This window comes from Mustela nigripes, chromosome 10, assembly GCF_022355385.1.
Source record: "Mustela nigripes isolate SB6536 chromosome 10, MUSNIG.SB6536, whole genome shotgun sequence".
Classification (NCBI taxonomy): Eukaryota; Metazoa; Chordata; class Mammalia; order Carnivora; family Mustelidae; genus Mustela; species Mustela nigripes.
In genome coordinates, this window is record NC_081566.1 from 60,547,660 (window position 1) to 60,570,999 (window position 23,340).

Here is a 23,340-nt window from a genome sequence, read left to right on the forward strand (position 1 = left end):
GTGACACAGTCAATAATAGAACAGCCAGGCTCTGTCTCCCATGCCATGCTGCCCCTGAGCAGAAACAAGGCTTTTCTGTGGCACAGTGAAATTTCCAGTGCAGGCACTGTCAGCCTTCCCACTGTCCAAGAGAGAAGGTGTGGGTTGAGAAGACACCAGAAGATTGCAGCATCATTAGTGATGAAGCGTACAGTGTTTTCTCTTACTCATGATGATAACATCAGCGCTCATTATCTTGTAAAACCGAAGCTTTTCAAAAACTGCATTTCCAAGGCTGAGGTCAAGGTACTTCTATTGCAAATAAGAGTGAACAGACAGGAGGGGGCAAATTCTCCAGAAAGGAGAAAAGAGGATGGATGATGCTAGAAGCAGAGGTTAAGTGAATCATGGCTGATGAATACAACAGCAAATTACATGTGGGAGTTGTCCCACCCACCATGAGAGGCTGACTACTTTGCAAAGGACCTTAGGAGCAAGAGGACCACCTCTGTTTCTCAGAAGGCAATAGGATAAATTCCCTTGCTTTTGGAACTTTGTTTCTCAAGAATCTCTAACATCAGTGGTCAGAGAAGATGTACCTCTTTGTAAACTGCATTTAAAGTATTGTATTTTCTTAATATCCTTATGAATATTTAATTCTATTTAATTCATCTGCACTGAACAATTAGAAAAATAATTGTTATTCCCCTATTTTCAACAATATCTGTTGACTAAGAAAATTAACAGTGTGTGGGCCTTAAGGCATGTATAATACTTACTGGGAAGAGGAGAGCTTTTGGGGCCAGGCAGACCTGGCTGTGATCTGCTTGTCTGCTGTCCTTGGTCATGATATTCAGTCCCTTATCAAAATCTTCCTCCTCTGTAGAAGGAACATAGTAATTCCATCTCCCTGGAGCCATGTGAATTAAACGGTGGCTTAAATAAGAGTTAAAATGTGTTCTGCTGTAAGATAACTTTGGAGATGGTGGTCCAAAGCTGAATCCAAGAGACTCAAGTTCCTTCCATAGTTCTGATCTGCCATCATTAGCCCATGACCTTCACCTTCAGGGTTGCCTTGAGTTGCCTCATACTACAGCCGCCATATTTAAATTCCAGGCAGAATGAAAGATGGTGGAGGGAAAGGGGAAAAGGCAAGGTCCAAAGAATATCCTCCCTTGAAGAGTGATCTTGAAGTTCCCCCAAAAGATGATGTACCTTCAAAGAAACTGAGGGTAAAATGTTCTAGTTGGTTATAGGGCTGCCCCAAATAAAAATACAACCCTGGGAATAAGGATGAAGGAAAGAACTGCGAGCAGGTGGGCAATCAGCAGTCTCTGCCACCAGTAACTCCGGTGATGTCCCAATAGCAGCATGGAGTAAACAACACCAACAGCCCAGAGCTGATGCACACTCATAGTCGTTACAATTGAAGCAAGCTTTGGGGCTGGCGGTGTAGCTCCATTGCCCTACTTTATTTTATTTTACTCTATTTTATTTTATTTTATTTTATTTTATTTTATTTTACTTCCGAGAGAGAGAGTGTGTGTGTGTGTACATATGAGTGGTGGGGTGGGGAAGAGGGGCAGAGGGAGAGAGAGAGAGAATCCCAAGCAGGCTCTATGCCCCTGGCAGACCCCAACACAGGACTCAATTCCACAAGCCTGAGATCATGACCTGAGCAGAAATCATGAGTCTGACACTCAACCGACTGAGCGAAGGCTCCCCATCCTTCATCTTAGCCATGAAATAACACAGACTTAGGGAAGTTAATAAGTAGCAAGACCAGGATTTGAACCAAGCAGGGTCAAAACCAGCTTGCTTCTGTGAATTGCCTTCCAAGGCTGGAGAGGCAGACTCACACATCATCTTAGTGGATTTTCAAAATACCAGTAGGAAGGCTTGCGTTTTGAAAATGAAGTGGTCAGTTGTTCGATAGAATTACTGATGACATCCGTTGTGTGCTTGGAGACAGACGTTCTACTAAAGGGACTGGATCGTTAGCTGGCATTTTATTCACGAAAGCCTCACCAAATACAGCCTCAAGCTCTTATCTCATTGATATTTTGCTCTTAATGGAGAAGTTTCCTTCTTGTGTAAAGGTGATTATGTATATCCATTCACTTGTGTGTTCATTCATTGTACTTTGCAATTTTGGATTGCTCACGGTGTGCTGAACCTGGGCTCCTGTCAAAGGTCTGGGAATACAAAGATAAATAAGGCAGAGACCCTAACCTAAAAAGTTACAGTTAGGGGGTGGGTTTTAAGCAGTTCAACCACAACCCAAAGGAAGAGACGTGTTTTACATCCCAACCCTGTACACCACACAGATGAGAATGCACACACAACATGCTCAAATTTCATCAGACAACACTTAATCGATGGTAAATATGCAATTCACTCTGGCTCTGTCTGTTTTCCTCAGGATACACGACCGTAGTCTATTCCTTTTCTAATCTATTCTATCTCAACTGTTTGCTTGTTTTTTACACATTGGATGCCCCAACTAGCATTATTTCAAGACACTAATGGGTTGAGAAAGGCAACTAAATTGATAAATTCAATGTAATATGGGAATATTCTAAGAGCCCTATAGATACTGAGTTCTTGGACCTTAAAGAAAGATTCTTTATTCTTCCTGGGAGTTGTTAGGACAGGTAACACGAGGCTAAACTCTGAACTGAGCCTTGAGGAATGAGAAGGAAACTTCCAGGTGGAAAATGGGAGGAAGGACACTCCAAGGGAAGAAAGCAGCATGGGCGGGTGTGCCGGTATGGCAGAGAGCCAAACAACGGGGTCCCGCGCATCACAGGTGGTGGAGGGAGAATGATAGCATGGAGCCACAGGGCCAAGGAGAATCACACCAGGAGCAAGCCTTCTTCACCTGAAGACCCCTGAAGGTTCAGATGTGGCTAATTTCACTCATAAGCCTGGTCTCTGCCTCTGGCAGTCACGTGCACTGAACATCGGCCCAGCACCAGGGACCTGTCACTGGTTTTAGTGCTCAAGTTACAGCGGAGTGCAAGACTCAATCTTAATCATGACAGAACAGTTTAAAGAAGACTCTGGACACATACACAAGCCATTCTTACGCCCTGTGATTAGTTCTTGAATAATGGGATACTCCTTGTGCAGTGTGGGGCTAAAAGAGATGGGTCCTGTTTGTGACAGCAGGGACAGCTCCATGGGGCTGAGTGTAGAAACATTTGCACTAGGAGTGTCAGCTGCTTGAAAGGTCCCTGGCTGTGTGATGGTCATTCCCACACGCTGCAGATGGGAATATAAATTCACACTACATTTCTGGAAAGGAGCCTGGCAAAATGTTTCCATACACTTAAAAATGTGCATAGCATTTGGTCAAGCAGCTTCACTCATGAGGTCATCACACACGTACTTCCTACAGACCCAGACCTTCACGTGGCCACATCATCTCCCTGTGGTGTTGTGTTCGGAAAATACAACCTGGCAACCAAATGGATCTAAAATCAGCCCATTCCAAATTCCATCTCTGGGAGAGCACCAGCACAGCCTCTCTTAGTTCTGTGATCGCACACTGGAAAAGTGTGAAGGGCTTTGTCCTGTCTGTGCTCCATGTCAAAGGAAGCTTGGGGAGGGGCAGGCATGCAGAGGGTGAGGCAGACAAAAACATCCAGAAATTAAACTAACTTGGTATCAGGAAGAGCAGAGAGCCAAAGCCAGCCAGCCATAAGGATGCAATCTCCCTGGAAATCTGTCTGACACTAGGGCTTTTCACTTCCACAAGGTGTAAAATTAGGGAGAGAGTTAAGAGAAAATTAAGGAAATCTTACTTAAATTTCCTCAGTTAACTTCTGGATTTCCTTTATAAAGATGAGAAATTGCTCCAAAAATGCAAAGTAATGATTGATTAAATGATGATGAAACAATATTTACATCCATCGACTGTCTTACTACAGAAAAAAATTATTACTGGTATAAGAATATAAAAAAGAATAGTTAAGAAAAAAAAGAACAATATAAAAAGCATGCCAAACTATTGACATGAAATATTTTTATCTTTTTTTTTGCTTTTACTTTTTTATTTATTTCCTCTTCTTTTTTTCTTTTTTTACGTTTTATTTAAGTAATCTCTGCACCCTACATGGGGCTCAAACTCCCCACCCTGAGATCAAGAATCACAAGCTCTTCCAACAGAGCTGGCCAGGCGCCCCTACATTTCTGTATTCCTACATTGCCTGTAATGAGCATGTATTTCTTTCTGTATGCAGAATTTGTTTTTTTAAAGCCATAGGCTGGACAAGGGAAATTAGTAAAATTTGGAATTAGAAAGTAATTATAAGGACTATTTTAACTTTCCAGAAACCTTGTAGGGTTTATAATTGCATTTCACTGTTGTAGAAAGTCAGGCCCAGGAAGCTGGCAAGATAATAATTATATTCATAAAATTTGAGCAAGAGACATTAGTGGTGCAAAGTATTAAATGGTGTCATTTTAAAAGGGTCTTCTAGGGGCACCTGAGTGGCTGAGTTGTTTAAGCACGTGACTTCTGCTCAGGTCATGATCCCAGGGTCCAGGAATTCAGCCCCAGGAGTCTGCTTCTCCCTCTCCCTCTGCCCCTCCCCTAGCTCATGCTCTCTCTCTCTCTCTCTCCTGAATAAATAAATAAAATCTTTAAATAAATAAATCTCTAAATCCATCCATCCATCCATCCATCCATCCATCCATCCATCATCCTCTTGTCAAGTGCTTATTTACACTGAGTACCTGAAAGCAAGACTGCATAGACTCTTTATTGTTAATCATCAGAATATCAGCAAGCGAACCCTTTATTTTTTGTCTTCGCAGCAATCGTAGGAGTTGAATGTTGTTCACATGTCAGAGAAGAAAAGTTAATCTTGTGGGCATTAAGACATTGACACAGAGCCACAGATAATGGATGGCACTGGGATGCAAGTCCACACTGTCCCTTCAGCTAAGCTAAGTAGCTGCACTGCAGGAAACATCAGGTCATTTGCAATAAGAGAAAAGCAAAAGGCTTAAGGACAAGCAGATAAAATGTAGGCCAAATATTCGCAGAAAAGCGAGCCTTTACTTCGGTCTTTTCCATAAAGCAGTAAGGAGCATGAAGTAGAAACTTTTGTCTAAATTTTAAAACAATCCTTGAGAGTTCTCTAGTTTTTTGTTTGTTTGTTTGTTTTGTTTTTTAACACAAAATTTTCTATTATTATCACAGTAGTTGCAGGCAGTTCCCAGAAGACAATTTAAAACCTAGTAGGTTGAAATTTAAGCATATAACTCACCTTGGAAAGAGTCAGAGTCGATCACTACTACCAGTCCCTCCTCCCTGTGGCTTCCGGCTCTGATCACTGAGGCCTATCCCACGAAGCTGTGTCCCACTCAGGCATTTAAGCATATGTTGGCCACCACTGGCCATGACAAATGTGAGTCCTGAGCATGACCACCAAATCAGCTCTTCCTTCCAAATAGGATAGGTTCAGCCTGGTTTTCAAGGCTCTGTCTTGCTTTTCCTTTCCAAACTCCGTATTTCTAGAATTTTCTTTTTATAGAATTTTCCTCCTCTCCAGCTTGGCTGAGGCTTGACTTTTTCTCTAATCTCTTCTCTGTTGCCATAGTCAGCAAAGATTGTCTTCTGTTCCTGCTTGCCTGCAAAACTTCATTGTGTGTCTGGGACTCATTTTAGGAAGCTCACACGGTACCAGAACCCCTCCAGATATCCCTCTCAACCTTACCATGCCATGCTGCTCCATCAACACCTGCCTTCTCCTTTCCCTGCCTTTGAGATCAACTGCCAAAACCACCAACTGCTCTGAGATTCCCACCTAATCAGGAGCTCTGTCCTTAGCACCCCTCCACAGAAATTGGCTCAATCTGTTTCAAGCACTCTCTTAAGAAAAACAGTGCTAGTCTCTGTTTGTTAGTCCATCTTCTTCTCGTGATTTTTAATATGGATGTCATGCAATGGAATACGTGGGAATTAAGGAATAGTCTTAAATTTAAATAAATATCTTTTGACTTTCCACTGTGATCTAGACCTTGTGCTAAGTCCTATGGGTTGTGGAAATGCTCAAAGGGTACTCTCACCCTTACTGTGGGGAGTTCACTGACTTTTGAGTAAAGAAAAAATAGTTAAAAGCAATTCTAAGACACGGTGCAGTGAGAGCAATGCAGTTTGGAAATGAAGAACAAGGAATAATCATTTTGTCTGTGGCCATCAAGAAAGCTTTTTGGAAAAGGAAGGATTTGAACTGAGCTTTGAAGAAGAGGTGGAGAAAAATATTCTAGGCCCTGGTAAGGAAAAAGTGAACATACAAGATAGTGTATGTATGTTTCAGTCTTAAGAATTTTCTGTATGGTTGGGAATGAAGGCTCTTGGAGGAGAACTACAAGACAATCTGTAAAGTCAGCTTTGTGTTTGATCTTATAGAAACCTAAACATCATGGTAAGGACTCTGGGTCTTGTGATTCAGCAGAGTTACCCTGGGGTTTTGAGCGGCGGGTGGGTGTGTTGCTTACCTAATCATCTCCTAAAGCTTTTCCATGCCCAAAGGGGGTCTCCTGGTGTAGGTAGGAAGGACTTCAGATAGTAGAGAGAATGGATGGGAGAGAGATAGACTAGAGACAGGGAATTCCTGTAAGCAAAGAGGGAGGCTGTAAATCCCAATAGTGCAGAGGCAGTGAGGAATTAACAGCTATGACCACACTGGGCAGAGAATCTCTGTAACCTGCAGGCTGATTTAGCAGATCAGGTTGCAGGTTGCTCTAATTAAGGTTGCAAAACATTTTCCATTAAGGTCTTCACTTTGGACTCATACTTACTTATCCTGGTCCCAGTTTCTGAGGGGTAATCTCAGATCCAAGGCAGCTTTTAAGAAATATATATATATTTTTCAATTTCATTTGCTCAACGTCAGAAAGAATCAAAACCACATTTCTATTGGAAGAAAAAAAGAAGAGGAAAAAAATGTTATTCTTTGTTTAAATATCCAATATCTGAAAGGTCTATTTTAATATGTCACACCCAAACTGCCTTAAGCTGGGTACAAAATAAGAAGTAAGATTTGGATTTCATTCCAACCAATAGTTTAAAATAACAATTTGATCCTAGGGGATATTTTTGTTTGATCTTTTGCCTGTTTGTTAGTTGGTTTTAAGACCATTGAAACCTGTCCCTGAATGAACTTGTGAAATGACAATCTGGTCTACATAGGACTCTTTCCCTCCCAGAGGAGGCTGGAGCCAGGTTGGAGGCCTGGGGCCCCAGACAAGGAACGCCGTCCATTAAACTGGATCAACCACTTCTTCAAATCCAGAAGGTTGCCTGGAGACACAGATAAGAGAAGCACAGTAGAAACAAGGACCCTTCAGTCTGAAGAGAACACCAAACATCATTGGCTCCAACCTTTTCGTTCTAAAGAGAAGGAAGCTGAGTTCCAAGAGATACAACCACTTGCCCCAAGCCCAGTGTTAGTTTCTTGCAGAATCAGAACCAGAACCAGAATGTGAGGTCTCTTTATTTTCAGATCATATCAGTATTCTGTTCAAAACTTCTCATCACTCCACACCCTGCCTGACATTTCTCACAGCCCAAAGCAGCAGGAGGCTGGGGAAAGCACTCTGCACACCCGGTGACTGGCGGGTGGCCAGTGGCAGGAGGCTGGGAGCAGAGATGCAGAGCCTCGAGGTGACAAGATGATGTGAGGAATGCTGAGACACCTGTAAATGCACTGTCTATAGCAATCCTCCCACACAGTCTCCTTCCCCAGTGGCATCTCCCCTCCCCCAAGCTACTTCTCTGTGCTTCCAAGTTGCCCTCAATGCTCATTTCCATTTTTAAGATGATCTCACTTTTCATGCCCAAATCCCACCCAAACGAGGCCAATGTCTGCATTCTCCCAGTTCAAGAGTAACACCTGTCCTGGAAAGTTCTAGAGCTCTTCCCTCACTAATGAAAAGCCAAGGTTGTAAGCATTGGGAACATTTCTAGGCATCAGCTCTTTGAATATTTTGGGGACTGGCCTCTTAGACCATGGAAGCCGCAGCAAGAATGATGAATAGGTTTAAATTAATCTCTTCTTGTGGCTGCATTATGAATTTCCTAGCTACAAACTGTTAAATACAGAAGCACCTTAGAGAATATAAATGAGAAAATATAATATCACATTTGTTCCTCCTTGTTGAGGTGGAAAAATAATATACCTATCGAGATCATTGCTGTAAGTGGACAAGACAAATTCATTACCACAATTTTCACTGTGTTCCTAAATATCAGCACCGAATGGTGAATAAGCAAAGAAACAATGACAGGTCTTAGGAGTAGGAAGCCCTGAAGCATGCTGGGCTCTGCTGGGCAACTTCATATGTTTTATCTCATCTACTAGTCACACCAAACCTTTTCGGTAGGTTCTTAATTATTGCCTCCCACTTATACAATTATTAAGGGAAAAAAAATCAGAAAGGGTAAGCATGACTCCCAACGTAGAAAATGTCAAAGGAGATTCAACACCAAGTCTGTTTGATGGAAAATTCCACATTCTTTCTACTGTACTCTGTTGCCGCTGAGATCAAGTCCTTAAACACAGATGATAAGAAAAACTTATTGGGATGCCTGGGTGGCACAGTTGGTTAAGCAGCTGCCTTCAGCTCGGGTCAGGATCCCAGCGTCCTGGGATCGAGTCCCACATCGGGCTCCTTGCTCGGCGGGGAGCCTGCTTCTCCCTCTGCCTCTGCCTGCCATTCTGTCCGCCTGTGCTTGCTCTCTCTCCCTCTCTCTCTGACAAATAAATAAATAAAATCTAAAAAAAAAAAAACAACTTATTGAAACATTACAATCTAGGCACTATTCTAAGTGCTCAGTACATTCAGTTCTTTTCATCCTCATAATCCCCCTATGAAGGAAGTATTATTTTTCTCATTTTACAGATGAGAAGACTAAAGTACAGGGGAGTTAAGTGATGGGCCATCGATCACACAACTATTACATGATCACACAACTACACCATGATTTAAACCTAGCTACTCTGGCTCCAGAGCACAAACTCTAGGCCATCAGACTGTAATACCTCAATTTCCTTCCATTTTGCTCTTTCCATTCCGTCTTATTCCATTCGTCCTTCTGCCTTTCCTCCCCGTCTTCCTCTGTGCTTTCCTTCCTCTCTCTCACTTTTAATGTACGCCGGGTTGTACATGAGATGAATGACCTACAGTTAAGGAACTCAGAGGGAAAGAGACTCATCAACATATCATTTTATGGGTGTTGTAAACATGAATGCAGAGATATGTATCCATGTTTATATCATACACACCCACCTTGTGCACACATGTGCACAATGGAGCTATCATGGGATTTCCTGTTTTTCTGCCCTCCATCCCAAACTGTGGTCTACTGTCTGAGTTGCAGCAAGTAATTCTGTTAAAATCCTAAATCAGGTCCTTTCGCTCCTCTCTGCAAAATTGTCCAAAGCCTTCAGATATCATGTAGAGTAGAAGCCAGAATTCTTCAGTAGCTAAAGAGTCTTCCAAGATCTGGACTGCATGGCTGCATCTCCTACAGTTCTCACTACTTGAGCCACACTAGTCACTCTCTTCCCTGCACTTGCAAGACCTCGCTGTTCCCTGGAATCCCCTTCTCTCAAACGTATCTGTATGCTTTGCTCCCTTGCTTCTTTGCGGTCTTTGCTCAAATGCCAACCTCTCAGTGAGGCCCTTTCTGCCACCCTGTCACAGTACTCTCTTTCCCTTTGCCGCTCTCTCATCCCATAGAGCACTTGCCACCATACAACTCATTATTTCACACTTATCAGCATCCACTCCACTCCATTTCCCATAGAATATACGCTTTAAGAGCAAAGCACTGTTTTGTGTACTTATGCAACCCCAGCACCCAAAATAATGTTTGCCGTATGAGTGCTCAGGAAATATTTATTGATTTCAAGAAGGAAGTATTTAATAGTAGAGGGGAAGAAGCAGAGATAGGAAATTCTTCAGAGATGGAGATATTTGAGCTGATGTTGGACTAGCAGGGTGAGGAGGAAGCATTTACATAATACGTGGAACTCAGAAGCAGCACCGCTGACAGGGTTCTGTGGGCAGTGTGGCAGGTCTGGATCCAAGCACGAGCAGTAGGATCTGGAGTGAGAGGGAGAGATGAGGAACAGACGAGGGAAAGCCTCCCACATGACGGACGGGAGCACCATCACTCTAACGATGGGGTTTAAGCATGGGAGTGACATGATATGATCCACATATTCTGTCACAAGTTAGGGTCCGTGTGTTTTTCCAAATATAGTTTTCTAAAATATTGTATAAAATGAAGAAATAATAATATAGCTTAGTTATTAAAACAAAACAAAAAAAACATAGCACTCCCAAATGTGAACTGGGGCAGTGGAAACCAAGAGACAAGGATGCATTTGACTGCCACTGAAAAGAAAGAACATTCATGAAATTGTGACCAATGAGCAGGGAGATTCTGGAAGAAGTGCAGAGAAAAAGAAAAACAGAAGGTGATCCCCAGAGTTCAGGCATGATAACGGGGTGGACAAAGAGGAATGGAGGAAGAGAGTCAAAGTTGGGCATCATTGCTTCTGCTTGAGGCAGGTAACGTTGAAAGTTCTTGGGTCGTATCCAAAAGAGAACATGGGATGGGAAAACAGGAGGTAGGTACAACTTTCTGATTAATCAGGAGTGGCCTGAGACCCTGTACAGATAATGTAGGTCCACTCACTCACCTTCTGCTAAAGTGGGAATTGGCTAGCTAGCCCATTCTGGAAGCCATTCATCTGGGCTGGATCCAGTGATTCCCATCAGGGCCAGCAGATTCCACAGGTCTGGGTTTGTATTTGTATCCATGTCTATATTTTTTTTAAGATTTTATTTATTTATTTTAGATTGAAGGCGTGCGCTCTTGAGCAGGGGGAGGGGCAGAGAGGGAAGGAGAAGGGTAAGCCAACTCTGTGCTGAATGCAGAGCCCAACTTGGATCTTGATCTCAGGCCTCTGAGACTGAACCCAAGTCAGATGCTCCACTAACTGAGCCACCCAGGCCATCCCATCTGTATCTATTTTTCACAAGCACTTTCAGGAGATTCTGATGCTAGTGGCCCATTGACCATACTTAGGGAAATGCTAAGTTAGACAAAAATGAAATACTAATAATTGCTCCTATGGGACCAGTCACAGGCAATCTCTGACTCCCCATAGGTCTGTATTTCCAGCCCACTTTTGATTCTCCCTCCCAATTCACAACCATGGAGCATACATTACATTAATTGTCAGGTTTAATTCTCACAACCTTGAAAGGTAGATATAATTAGCTACACTTTGAAGATTAAAGGATCTGAGCTCGAAGACTTTAAATAACTTGCCCAAGTTCCTTGAATTGATCAGTAGTAGCAGAGACTCATAATTCTATCATCTCATCCCAAGGCTTGTACCCTTTCCACTGTGGCACAGAACCTCCTCTGTGAAGCTTTCTTTACCGGTGAATCACTTCCCTTTTAAAAAACTTATTTTTTAAGTGCCATAACTTTCAGCACTCGTTAACACGTGGTGCATTATTAGCTAGCTCATTTCCACATACGAGAATTACATCCTTAACTCTGCATCTGTCACAGACTCTTATTTCCTGTCCACCCCAAAGAGTCTGACATTCATGAGAGCATTCAGTAAGAGCTCACAAATATACTCAGTTTCTCTGAGGGGCTGGCTGCTCCAAGGAGCAGAGGTACCGACTTCCTGTGTGCTCTTGGGTGACTCATGCCGTGTCTTAAACTCCTCCTGTTTAACATGAGGAAATTCATACATTTCTTGGCACTTGAGTCACAGCAATTGGGGTAAAAGCAATGATATGCTATGGCCAACCTACAGTGAATCAAGGTCAGGACATTAATTTGCAAGTAGACTATTAACTAAGAAGGAGGGTGTTCTTTCTAAAAAACCGTATTTCCAAAGCCTCTTTGCTAGGAAATTAATAGGCACTCCCTGCCCCCAGAAAATCCATTCACTTCCTCCAGGAACAGGATGAGAGTACTGGGCTAGAATCCTTTGAGGAGCAAAACTAGGTGTGGTGCAGGGATGGAGAGTGGAGCTCCAGGGTGTGCAGAGAAAACAAGTGCTGGGATCCTGTAAGCTCAGAAGCCAGCATCTCACTCCTGGTCAGCAGCCCAGGGCTGAATCAAAGCCAGCTGCACTGTGAGAGATGGCTTCAGGATCACTGTTGATACCACCACGATCTGTCACAAAGCTTCCACCCTGGCTTACCAGGAGCCGGCTCCTGAGTAGGTGACAGGAAAAGTGACCCAATTCTTATTGAATCAGGACCAAACAGAATGATTATATGATGTCATTGAAAATTGTGGAACATTAAAGCAAGACCAAGAGGTCAGAGACCTACAACTTTGCTTTACATCTAAGAAAACAAAACTCAAGGAAGTCCTTCCATTTCCAATTAACCTAGAAACCATTCCCTCCAAAGCATAAGAAAAAAAAAAAAAAAAAAAAGGCAGCTGGACAAAATAAAGGGAGAGCAGTTCAATTATAGGAAAGTGGCAAGTTTCAGATTTATGTAAACGGCATGAGAAGACATTCCAAGACAGTAGTCAATAACACGGAAGACACCGCCCTCATGACATCCTCTGAACCTATTACCTAGCAGAAGCCCTACCTTGCAGCATCACACTGAAGGTTAGGACTTCAACATAATTTGGGGAAGGGGGGAGGAGAGGCACAAACATTCAGTCCATAGCAAAAACAGAGGTTGACTTGGGCCATTTTATTCAAAACTGGAACTTCAGCTAATTTGACAGACAGAAACAAATAGTTACCTACACTGGATAGGATACAGATGTGTTAAAGGAGACCGGCATACCAGGACCTGTGAGCACTGGAAGATACAATACAGGAATTTCTTCACACCAGTGACACGACAAAGCAGAAACATTTCCCTTACCCACAATTAGCCGAGAGCTGTCATTAATATATTTGGAAGCAGTTCCCACTGTATTATTTATACGTTGTGGGATATGGTTATACATTACGAAAATATCTTTTGCTGTCATTCCATGGGGTAGGTTGGTCCTTTTTCATCATTTTGCCTTATTTTTTTTTTCATTATCATTGCAAAATCGAGTCTACAAGCATCCCAGGCATTATCACTACTGTATACTGCAAACAACTGGAGCCTGTCTGGTGTGAGTGACATTGAGTGTGACAATGAGTGACACTCTGGTGTATTAAATGAGCAAACCAGATGTACCATATCCCCAGCAGCCCACGTCTTTGGCCAAGCTTGTTATGACCAGAACATCAACCCATCAAACTCATATTTGAGATGAATCCAAGCTTTTAAGATAAACAGAATATGAATCCAAAGGAATTTGGGAATTCTTTGAAGATTTAGGAATTTAAGACAATGGGAAATGCTAAGGACAAAAACAAACAAAAATAGGATCTAAATATCCAACATGATGGTTTAAAAGATGAACCCTGGAGAGAAGAAAGTATGAAGAAGCTTACAAATAAAATGAAACTACACCAAAATGCTTCATTAAATTCTCCACCAAAAGGTGGTTTGGGAGACCCATCCTCAAGGCTCACTACCTATAGGTAATTTAAGATGAATCAATATGTTCTAAGTTTCAAGCATTCTTGTAGAAGTGTCTGGGTGTGGGTCCGTGTGTGTATGTGAATTTTTTTTCAGTAAAGAAAACACACACACACACACACACACACAAAGAAAATTGACCAGAAGGGGGGAAAATTGAGAGGCATAAAATTTTTCACAGTTAACACATCATTAAATAAGTAAACCGTCTCTAGTCATCACATCTCAGTTTGCACATTTGGTGACAAAATCAGAATTATTCGATCCTAAACAAGACACACTTTACTGGTCTGTCAGAGGAGGCGATTAACGTAGATCCATAGCAGAGTGGTAAAATTTTTCAGTGGGCACCAATTGTTTCTTAGGAAGGCAACTGTCTTGGTTTTAAAAAATACTCTAATAAATATTTAGGGAAGGATACTAAAAATCTTTAAGCATGCCTTTTAAAAGACGAAGTTTCAAAGCATATAATTAAACTGTTCCTAAGAACAAATGAATGAGGACACCTGGATGGCTCAGTTGGTTAGGCATCTGCCTTCTGCTCCGGTCATGATCCCAGGATCCCGAGATCGAGTCCCACATTGGGTTTCTTGCTCAATAGGGAGCCTGCTTCTCCCTCAGCCTGCTGCTCCCCCTGCTTGTGCTCTCACTTTCTCTCTGTCTCTCTCTCTCTGATAAGTAATAAATAGTCACAGAGCAAAAAGTTTAGGGACAAGAGAAATGATAACGTCTGTGACCAATTTGGTAGAAATGGCCAGTGGATTACTTTAAAAAATAATTATAGATTTGATCGTTTTTAATACACTTTAAGATTTACAGAATAATTCAGCCAATGGCACCTAGAGTTGTCTCCATATGTCTCCCTCCTTCACCCCTACTCCTGCACAGTTTCCCCTTCTGTATGTTACATTAGAATAATGACAGCTATGTGTAACCCTTATCATTAATGAACCAATATTGACATGCTCTTACTAATGATAGTTAATAATGGTTTCATATAGAAAAATCTCACCACTCCCATGCTACTCATGCATTTATTCTTACCCTTCCTCCTGTACTCTCCCAGCTTCTTGGGTGGCTGGGAGCAGACATGATATCTTACCCATCTTGGTGTATTTAGCATGCCTAGCACTGTGCCTGGGATTTATAGTTTTCTTTTGTATGTCTTTAAAATGAATCAGACTCCTAACTGCAGACTTAAGGCAGGTGTCGAACAGTGACAGTAAATAACAAAAGAGGGAATTTAGATACCAAAGGGGTCTGAGATTGCTCCAAATCAGGTCCTGTGGGAAGCAGATGCCAAAAAGAAGGTAAAAATGCAACATATTTACTGGAGGGCAATGTTTATGAAATTAGGGGAGAGAGAGAGGTGGGCAAGGAGATCTTTAGAAACAGTCCAGCTTTAGTACTTGTGAAAACAAAAAGGGAAGTACAACAGATTGGGCAAGAGAAACCCCAGACTGAAGTGTGGCTCTGAGCTCTCAGCCGGCCCAACATGGATCTCCAGAACTAATACCCACCAGAGGATGTCCACACTGCAGAGCAATACCGGAGTCCTAGTACCTCCACCATGCCTAGGTAACAGCCAGCACAGCTTAGAGACAGCATGTCTTCAGATCAGTGCTGCAAAGGGTCCTGAAGGTGATGCAGCTGGAGGTTGTCAGCTGACTGTCTGCCCATGGGACAGGTTCTCTCTTGAAACAGAGATCTGGGGCATGTTCCGCCGTGACAGTCAGAGACGCTTAGGCCAAGAGCGAAGTCTTTGCCCAAAGGCAATTCCTATTGTAACTCCGGTACATTGTTGGAAATACTGTGGATTTCCAAAACCTCAGAATTATACATTTTGGAAGTTGCATATATAAATATGCTCCTAAGCTAAATAAATATGAATGCATCTGTTGTTTTGAAATATTTCCAACCTATTTAAAGGAGAACATTAGGAGCTAGTTGCTTGCCGCTCGATTGCCAGGCAAGGTTTCCCCCACCTACGCTGTACTTAAATCTACCCATTTATCTATTCCTCCTTTAATTTTTCTGTGTGGGAACTTCTCTTGGGTGTTCACTTCCTAAAAATGGAAATGCATAAACTTACTTGAAGAGTTTCAAAGTTGAATATTTATGCAAATAGGTCCGTGCATAACATGTATTATTAGCAGGATTAAAACTAAAAAGATTCCATTCCTATTGAATAGGTAACGTCTCTTAAAGTTCCTAAACAAGGAGATAAGAAATCATGTGGCCTGGGGGTGATTTTCCAAGGAAAGCATGTGGATGGCATACTAGAGATCATCACAAAGTACAGCAAAACTCTACTTATTTTCTTGTAGCACTTCTGACATTTCTGTTTTTCTACCAGCTTTTTAATAATGGATACACCCTATGACACATGTCTACCTTAAAGCGTTTTCCTAGACATGTTCTAATGGCTGTCATGGAAACAGCTGAGAATGCTTTATTTTAAAGCCCTGGTGTTAATGATCATATTGAAGTCCATTGCCCTAGACCCTCACAAAGGTATTTTTCAGTCATGCTACCAGCTCTTATATCCTTTAAATAGGTCATTTGGTTGAAACAGTTATATAACTCAAGATTCTGGCTCATTACATGTACTTAACAAATTGTTAAATTAGTCTATGTTCATTTATACTAATGGATCTCAAAATACATATTAAAAAGTAATTTTCTAGAATGAGTTTCATAAAGGAGAAAAATAAGCTTGAGCTTTTCTTCAAACTAGTCGTGCGCTAGTACTCTCTCTTGTTTGTTTAATACTTGTAAATAAATGACATTCTTGATTAAAATGGCTTTTTTATTATCCCTCGAGTAATTCTTAGTAATTAGGTGAAAGTTGTATTTAGTGATCTCTCCAAAACTTGCTGCTCTTCTAATGTTCTCTCTCTCAGCAAATGACATCTCCACCCAGGGGTGCCAAGTTCTATTAATTTTACCCACAACATATATATTTTTTCTGTGCTCTCTCTTTCACTATCACCAAACCAGTTTAAAAAAAAAAAAAGAATATTACCTTTTGCCTGGAATATTGCAGTTACTTCTTGAATAATCGTGATCTGCTGCCATGTGATTTTCATGTAATGGCTAGAATAAACATCTGTAAATTCAAAGTTATCATATCATTAATGTGCTTGAAACACGTCCACAACTTCTATTTACAGTTAGGATAAAATCTGAACTCCTACTCTGAGACCAGCCCCATGCGTCCCCAGCATCGTTTCCCGCTTGCTGCTGTGATCACTCATCTCCAGACAAGTAGGCCACTCTTTTCTCCCCTCAAGCCCTTGCCTACCCTAAGTTCACATCCTGAAATCTTCTTCTTCCTTTCTTTTCTGTAATGACTGCTCTTTGTCTCTTCAGTCTCAACTTAAGTGTTGCTTCTTTATAGGGAATTTCTTCCTTAGCATGGAAGGTTGTCGTGCTGGCCTCAATGAGTTTTCCCTCCCTGCATCTGTGCCTTTGACATGTCCTGACTGTGGGCTAAGGGTTCTCTCCTGTCTTTGATTTTGGGCCTGGCTCTGGGGCTTGTTTTGTGTAATAGCGACAATATGTCAGTTCTGAGCCTAGGTCTTAAGAGAGCGCATATACACGTGTGTGTGTGTGTGTGTGTGTGTGTGTGTGACCTCTGGAGCACCCCGAGTGATATCCCAATGAGCCCTCTCTATGTATTTATGGAGAGAGAGAACGAGCAGAGGGAAATTTATTTTAAGGAATTGACTGTGGGGACTGTTAAGTCCAAAATCTGCAGGACAGACAACAGGCTAAAAACTCAGGCAGGATTTCTCTACTACAGTCTTGAGACATAACTCTTCAGAAAAACCTCATTTTTGGCTTCTATTCACATAGAATCACACAATATGTCTTCTGTTTCTGGCTTCTCTCACTCAGCATTGCATCTGAGGAGTCCAATACAACCATGTGTGTCATTGGTTCACTCTCACCACTCTTTAGGATCCTGGCAGGACGTATTGGGTTAGTTTTCAGCTTTGACCTATTGCAATAATGCTGTTGTGATCACCCCTGCACGTGTCTCTTTTGGTGAACGCACATGTGCATGTCCGTCGGGTGCATCCCCAGGTGTGGAACTGCTGAGTCGAAGAGGATGCCTTTGAACTCCTTCAGTAAAGACTGCCAAGAGTTTTTCCAAAGTGGCTGTACCAATTTACACGTGAACCACCAATGTACCATTGGGCACGGGCTTCATGAGAGCCTCCCCAATGTCTAATATTCAGCCACATTTGAGAACCATCTTTATAGAAGCTTCCCAGAAGCCTCAACGGAGTGATCCAGATTCTTTCTTCTACACTGTTTCTCAACAAAGTCCTGACATCCTTTTCAACTTTTGAAATTTCCAAGCCTGGTTACTTACTATACAACTATCCTTTGACAATTGTCACACACACACACACATGCGCGCGCGCACATACACACACACACACACACCACTACCACTACGACTAAGTAATAACGTATTGTGTATAGCATGACATCATGTACATCTTGATAATAACATCTCTAAGGATCTATACCCCCATTCGTATTCAATTATAACCACCCTTGTCTCGCGGGCTTCCTGTCAGATCTATTCAGACGTAGGTCCGCACACAGTGGAAAATCTCTAGTTAAGTTCAAACGACCCCTCAGTCTGCCTTCTAAAGCTACTCTCAGCTGCCAGGGATATATCAGCAAGACTGAACGACCCTTATTCAGAATCTGGTAGAGAAAGATTTGTTTGTATTATATCTTAAAAGGGCAGAGATATAAGAGTAGATAAACAATAATTGATCTCTTTGAAAACAGCATTAGGTCATGCTCTCCCTGTGGCTTAGCAACCAGGCCATGCACACGTGGAAGGAATGTCACATGGAAACTGTGAATCCCGGGGGTTTGGAGACTCAGCTCACAGAAATGAGGAGGAAGGTCGGATTGCGCTCAAACTCCATATAATGAAATCTTGTTGTAATGGTTTCATTTCTAGGAATCACGTTCTTGTTTTGCAACAGCTGGGGACCAATTTGTTTCTCTGAAGCAAATTAGCAACCAAAAGCAGTACTCTTCCTATAGCAAAAGGAAAAGGAAAATGATAAACAGAAGCCCCCACCCCTCAGCTTTTTTTCCTTGTAAGCTCTTTGAGGGAGAGAACAGATAACTTTTATTACAGAGGTAACTGGAATATTCGGACGGGAATGGGGAACATAGACTAAATGGAATTTTGTAGAACCAAAAAGTACTGTTTTGGAGCCCAACCTTCAGATTTCAGTGCAAAAACATACAAAATCTATTTACAGTCTTGTTAGCAAATCATTAAGAGTTTAGTACAAACACTTGCTTCCGGTTTACAAACCCATAGCTTTCAAGATCTTCCAAAGTCTGAATCCAGCCACCCGTTCACACCTCATTCCCTCTTTTCCTTCCACCTGTTATCCCATCAAGCTACTCATTTTCCCTCAACATGCCATAGGTCGTCATGACTTTGTGACTTTTCATCTCATTCCCTTCAGTTGGATGACTCCCTCCCCTCTTCACACATTCCATTCTTATTTTCATTCTTATTTTCAGACCAGCTCAAATATCACCTCTTCCAGGAAGTCCTCCTTAAATTTTCCGAGTATTAGAAGGCGTTTTTTCTCTCTGCCCCAATAGTATTTCTTTACACTTCTGTTTAGTGTTAACTATACTGAATAATTTTATTTAAATGTTTTATATCCTGTTGCACCTGGACCATATCTCGAATTAGATTTGTCCAAGAGAAAAGAGAAGGATTTATGGCATGAGGTTAATGATTGTAGAGAACTCCCTGTATTAAAAAAAAAAAAAAAAAAAAAAGGAAATGAGTCATCTGATGGGGCACAGGAATGGCTCCCTTTTATAGTGACTCTCGGGCCCACTACTGTGGCGGGGGGATCCCCCCAATCTTCTCCTTAGACATTCTCAACACCAGCCCTCACCAAGATCACGGCGGGCGCATGGCAACTACTGACTTTATGAGAATAAGCTTCCCCTATGGACGAACACGAAGAAGGAAGATCAAGCAGGGCTTCAGGAAGCGAGGATGGAGAGGGGCTTCAGGCAGTTCATCTCCCTCCACGATCAGAGAACACAGAAGGGAGAATCGATCAAGGGTGTTTTCATGGGATTTAGATTGCTTTTGTCTTGATTAATCCCTGTAGGAAATAGGTTTCGATCTCTATAAAATAATGATTTTCTTTGCAGCAGCTCCGGCTCACCAGCCACCCCCATGTGTCAGGTCTCTCACGTGGCGGAGAGCCCAAGCCTCCTTCGCCAGCCCTCCCCCACTCCCAGGCCAAGTACCGGCACCCAAAGATTTCATGGCCTAAATACATTCTATTTGATTCCAAAGAAGGATTAGGGTAATAGCCAGAAATTTTCCACTGCATCTGAGTAAGAATAACAAGGGAGAGTTACAGGAGTCTGAGGGACAGTTCACTGGTTTATTCCCTTGAAGGCATTCCCCTGTAGTCTCATTTCTCTTATATCGGGCGAGGGCTCCATTAAGTTTTGTGACAAGTGTTGACTTATGTTGAACATTTATTTATCTACTGGCCTGTGGCTTTATTTACTAAATGCTTCTGTGTCTAAACTGCACTCATCTCACAAATTATTTTTCCTTCATGAAACCCTCTTGCCCGATTTTTGAAATACTTAAAGGAAGATTTCCGTAATCTAGTCTTTAATCGAGCAAGAGACGTGAAGTCTGTCTTCTACGTGATCTCTCTACCTGCCTCATTTGTCCTGCCTGTCCCATACAAACTTTAATAGGAACTGATGGATTTAGACTAGCAGTTCTCAAATTCCAGTGCATATTGGAAGCAGTCAGAGGGTTTCTGATTCAGCGAGTCAGGTACAGGGTAGGAGAATTTGCCTTTCTAGAAAGTTCTTAAATAGGGCTAATATTGCTGGTCCAGGGATTATCCCTTGAGAACTACTGATCCAGAGGAAGCTTGTCACAGACTGAAGTGTGTTAGTACAGATTACTCTCTAGATTACTTCCTCCTAGAAGTACTTTCTAGATTACTCACAGGGAGTTCTAGATTACCAGCTCTAGATTACTAGCTCTAGATTACTTTCTGGGAGCATGGAAGGCACAGTTGGTTAAGCATCCAGCTGTTGGTTTCAGCTCAGGTCATGATCTCAGGATAGTGAGATCAAGCTCCATCTAACCCCCCAAAATATAAATAAATCCTTAAATTAATCTCTCATCTCCTTAACTCAGACCATAATATTCCAGGTAGATTTAAATCTTATACAGCATACACATTCCTTCTTAGGCTGGTTTCTGCCTGCCTTTGCTTTCTGGGGACAGATGGCCTGCTCCCCTACCCCATCGTACACCAAACATACCCTCCAGTGATGCTGTGCTGTTTTGGTGGTCTCCTGAACATCCAAAAGGCTTTTTCCACTCCTTTGCACATGTTGTTCCTTCTGTCTTATCTGGCAACTTCTTCTTTGACCTTTAAATTCAACTCACACCCCATCTTTCCTAATGATTTTCTCTGAGCAACATCCCCTCTCTGCCTCCCCCCTGACTGCTCCTTCCGACCCTCTCCATGTGCCCACACACAGTTAACTCATTTGTTCTCTAGCTACCACGTGATGGAGTATCTGCTTCTACTTGTACTCACCACACTGTCATTCTGTCATGCTGGCCGCCGCTAACTGAATAGCAGCTCTTCAGTGGCTGGGATGATGTCTTGTCATTTGGGGGCCACAGCCAATGAGTCCTAATATGAATGCACATCTGAGGTTTGATATGTGTTTCATGTGGCTGTCGTGAAATAAGATGGGGAGGGAATAAAGGCATCATGGTGGTAAATGGGTAAGAATCCTAGAAGGCATGGCAATGACGATTAGGGGGATGTGGACCAACTACTTGAGTAAGGCCCGTGCCCATGGCTGTAAGGCTCATGACTGTTGATTGTGCTAAAGATAGTGACAACAGTGAAGGCAAGAGCCAGATGCCTTGGGTGTACTGAAAAAAGCAATGTGCTCCACTCTGACAGGTCCATCCTGAGTAAGAAGCCCAGTGAACCGCCTTTGATTCTCTCCAGAAGTCACCTTTCTTGCTTCACCGATAGACTTTTCCATTGACGCAATTTGCTCAGAGGGAGGCTTGCTAAGTGCTTCAGAAGAGTGCCCTGGCCTTGACTGCAGAGATTCCAGGGAGAGGTGACATGCAAAGATGGGAACGGCGGGCAGTGCGTGCAACCTTGCAAGACCAGAGGTGAAACAAGGGCGATTTGTCTCTTTAGACACATGAATTCCTAGGGCTCTGCAAACACACATGTAATGAGATTTTTAAAAAGAATATTTCCAGTCTTTGGAAAATGTAGACCCTCCAAATTGGCAGTGTTCCTTTTGTGTGGAAGGTGCCAAAGAAGGAAGAATGTTTACCTGTGGTCCAAGTATTGCCCCTCTTTTTTGGTCAAAAAAGTCAACACCGTCTTTTTGCCTTCTGGCTTCATCAGTTCTGTTGAGGAAAGAGCCCCACCCTGGACACATGGCTTGGCTGTGCTGCTCATGGCAAGCCTGGAGTGGGGAAGATTTGATGGGGGTGTGCGGTGGGGGGGGATTTCCATGGAAGTACCTTTGCCCAAGTATGGATCTTCTCGGGCAGTGAGCTCCCCAGGACTGAAACCAGGTTACATTCCAAAGCCCTCAGCTGGGAGTGGCCTTCTAATGCCTACGCTTTAGTCTGAAGGAAAAAGTCTGTGCAAGGAGGGCTGAGAGCTGATTTTAGACAGAGCAGAGCAGAGGATGACAGATGCAGTTTAGAGAGGAGAAAACACTAGAAAGAGTCCAACGAGAGATTGGTGGATTGGGGAAAATGTTGTCACTGGTCCTAAGGGTACAAAGGGACCCTATCTTTCTTCTAATGTTCTCTGACTTCCCATTTGAAAACTGGCAATGATGACCTCCCCACTCTTGCCTTTTTGATTTGGGGATAACCCTTTTCTTTCCACAGAGAGCATATACTCCACAATTGCTACCATTTTTCTTCCAGCCACCCATTTGGACCCTTAAGTTCCATAACTTTATGATTCTTCATGATAAAAAGTGTGTGGGGGGGAATAATTAAGCATGTGCCAATTCCTTCTGATTAGTTGATTTTTGGCAATGAGGAGAGTTTGTAGTCGGCTGTGTGAGGTGCATGGGAGGGAGTATTTAGGTTCATAGGATATAGGACACTCTTAGGGTTTTAGCCCTGCTCCAGTCCTCCAACTTTACACTTTATTTGGTTGCAGAAAAGCATGTGGGTGCACCTGAACTGGCCAAGAAACCACTTGAATTCTGTCTCGTGAGATTTCCAGTAGAACTTTATTTTGTTTTGGCATGGAGCATTCCAAAGCAGGATGGCTTTGCAGAATGGGGCGCAGGACCCATCTGTCCCATTTGGCCTATCATTTCCCAAGCCAGACGTGGCCTTACCTTCAGCACACCCTACTCTCTACCCCTAGACTGGACTGCCCTAATGGTCCTAACGGGAAGATGACATTATAGGTTCTCCACTTCAGAGGCCACTTTATCTTTATCCCTTATCCCTCTGGAATGCTCTTGGGCACCTGGCTGTATTAGATCAGGAATGACTGTGCCCAATGTCTCCCACCAAAGTAGGGGAAGTGATTCATCGATCTCCCCTCCCCACCTTGGGGCATTAGGTTAAGACCCTTTAAATATCATGTAGTTTCCAAGAAGTATAGAATTCTTTCTCACCTCTCTCCCTTCTGCCTTCTG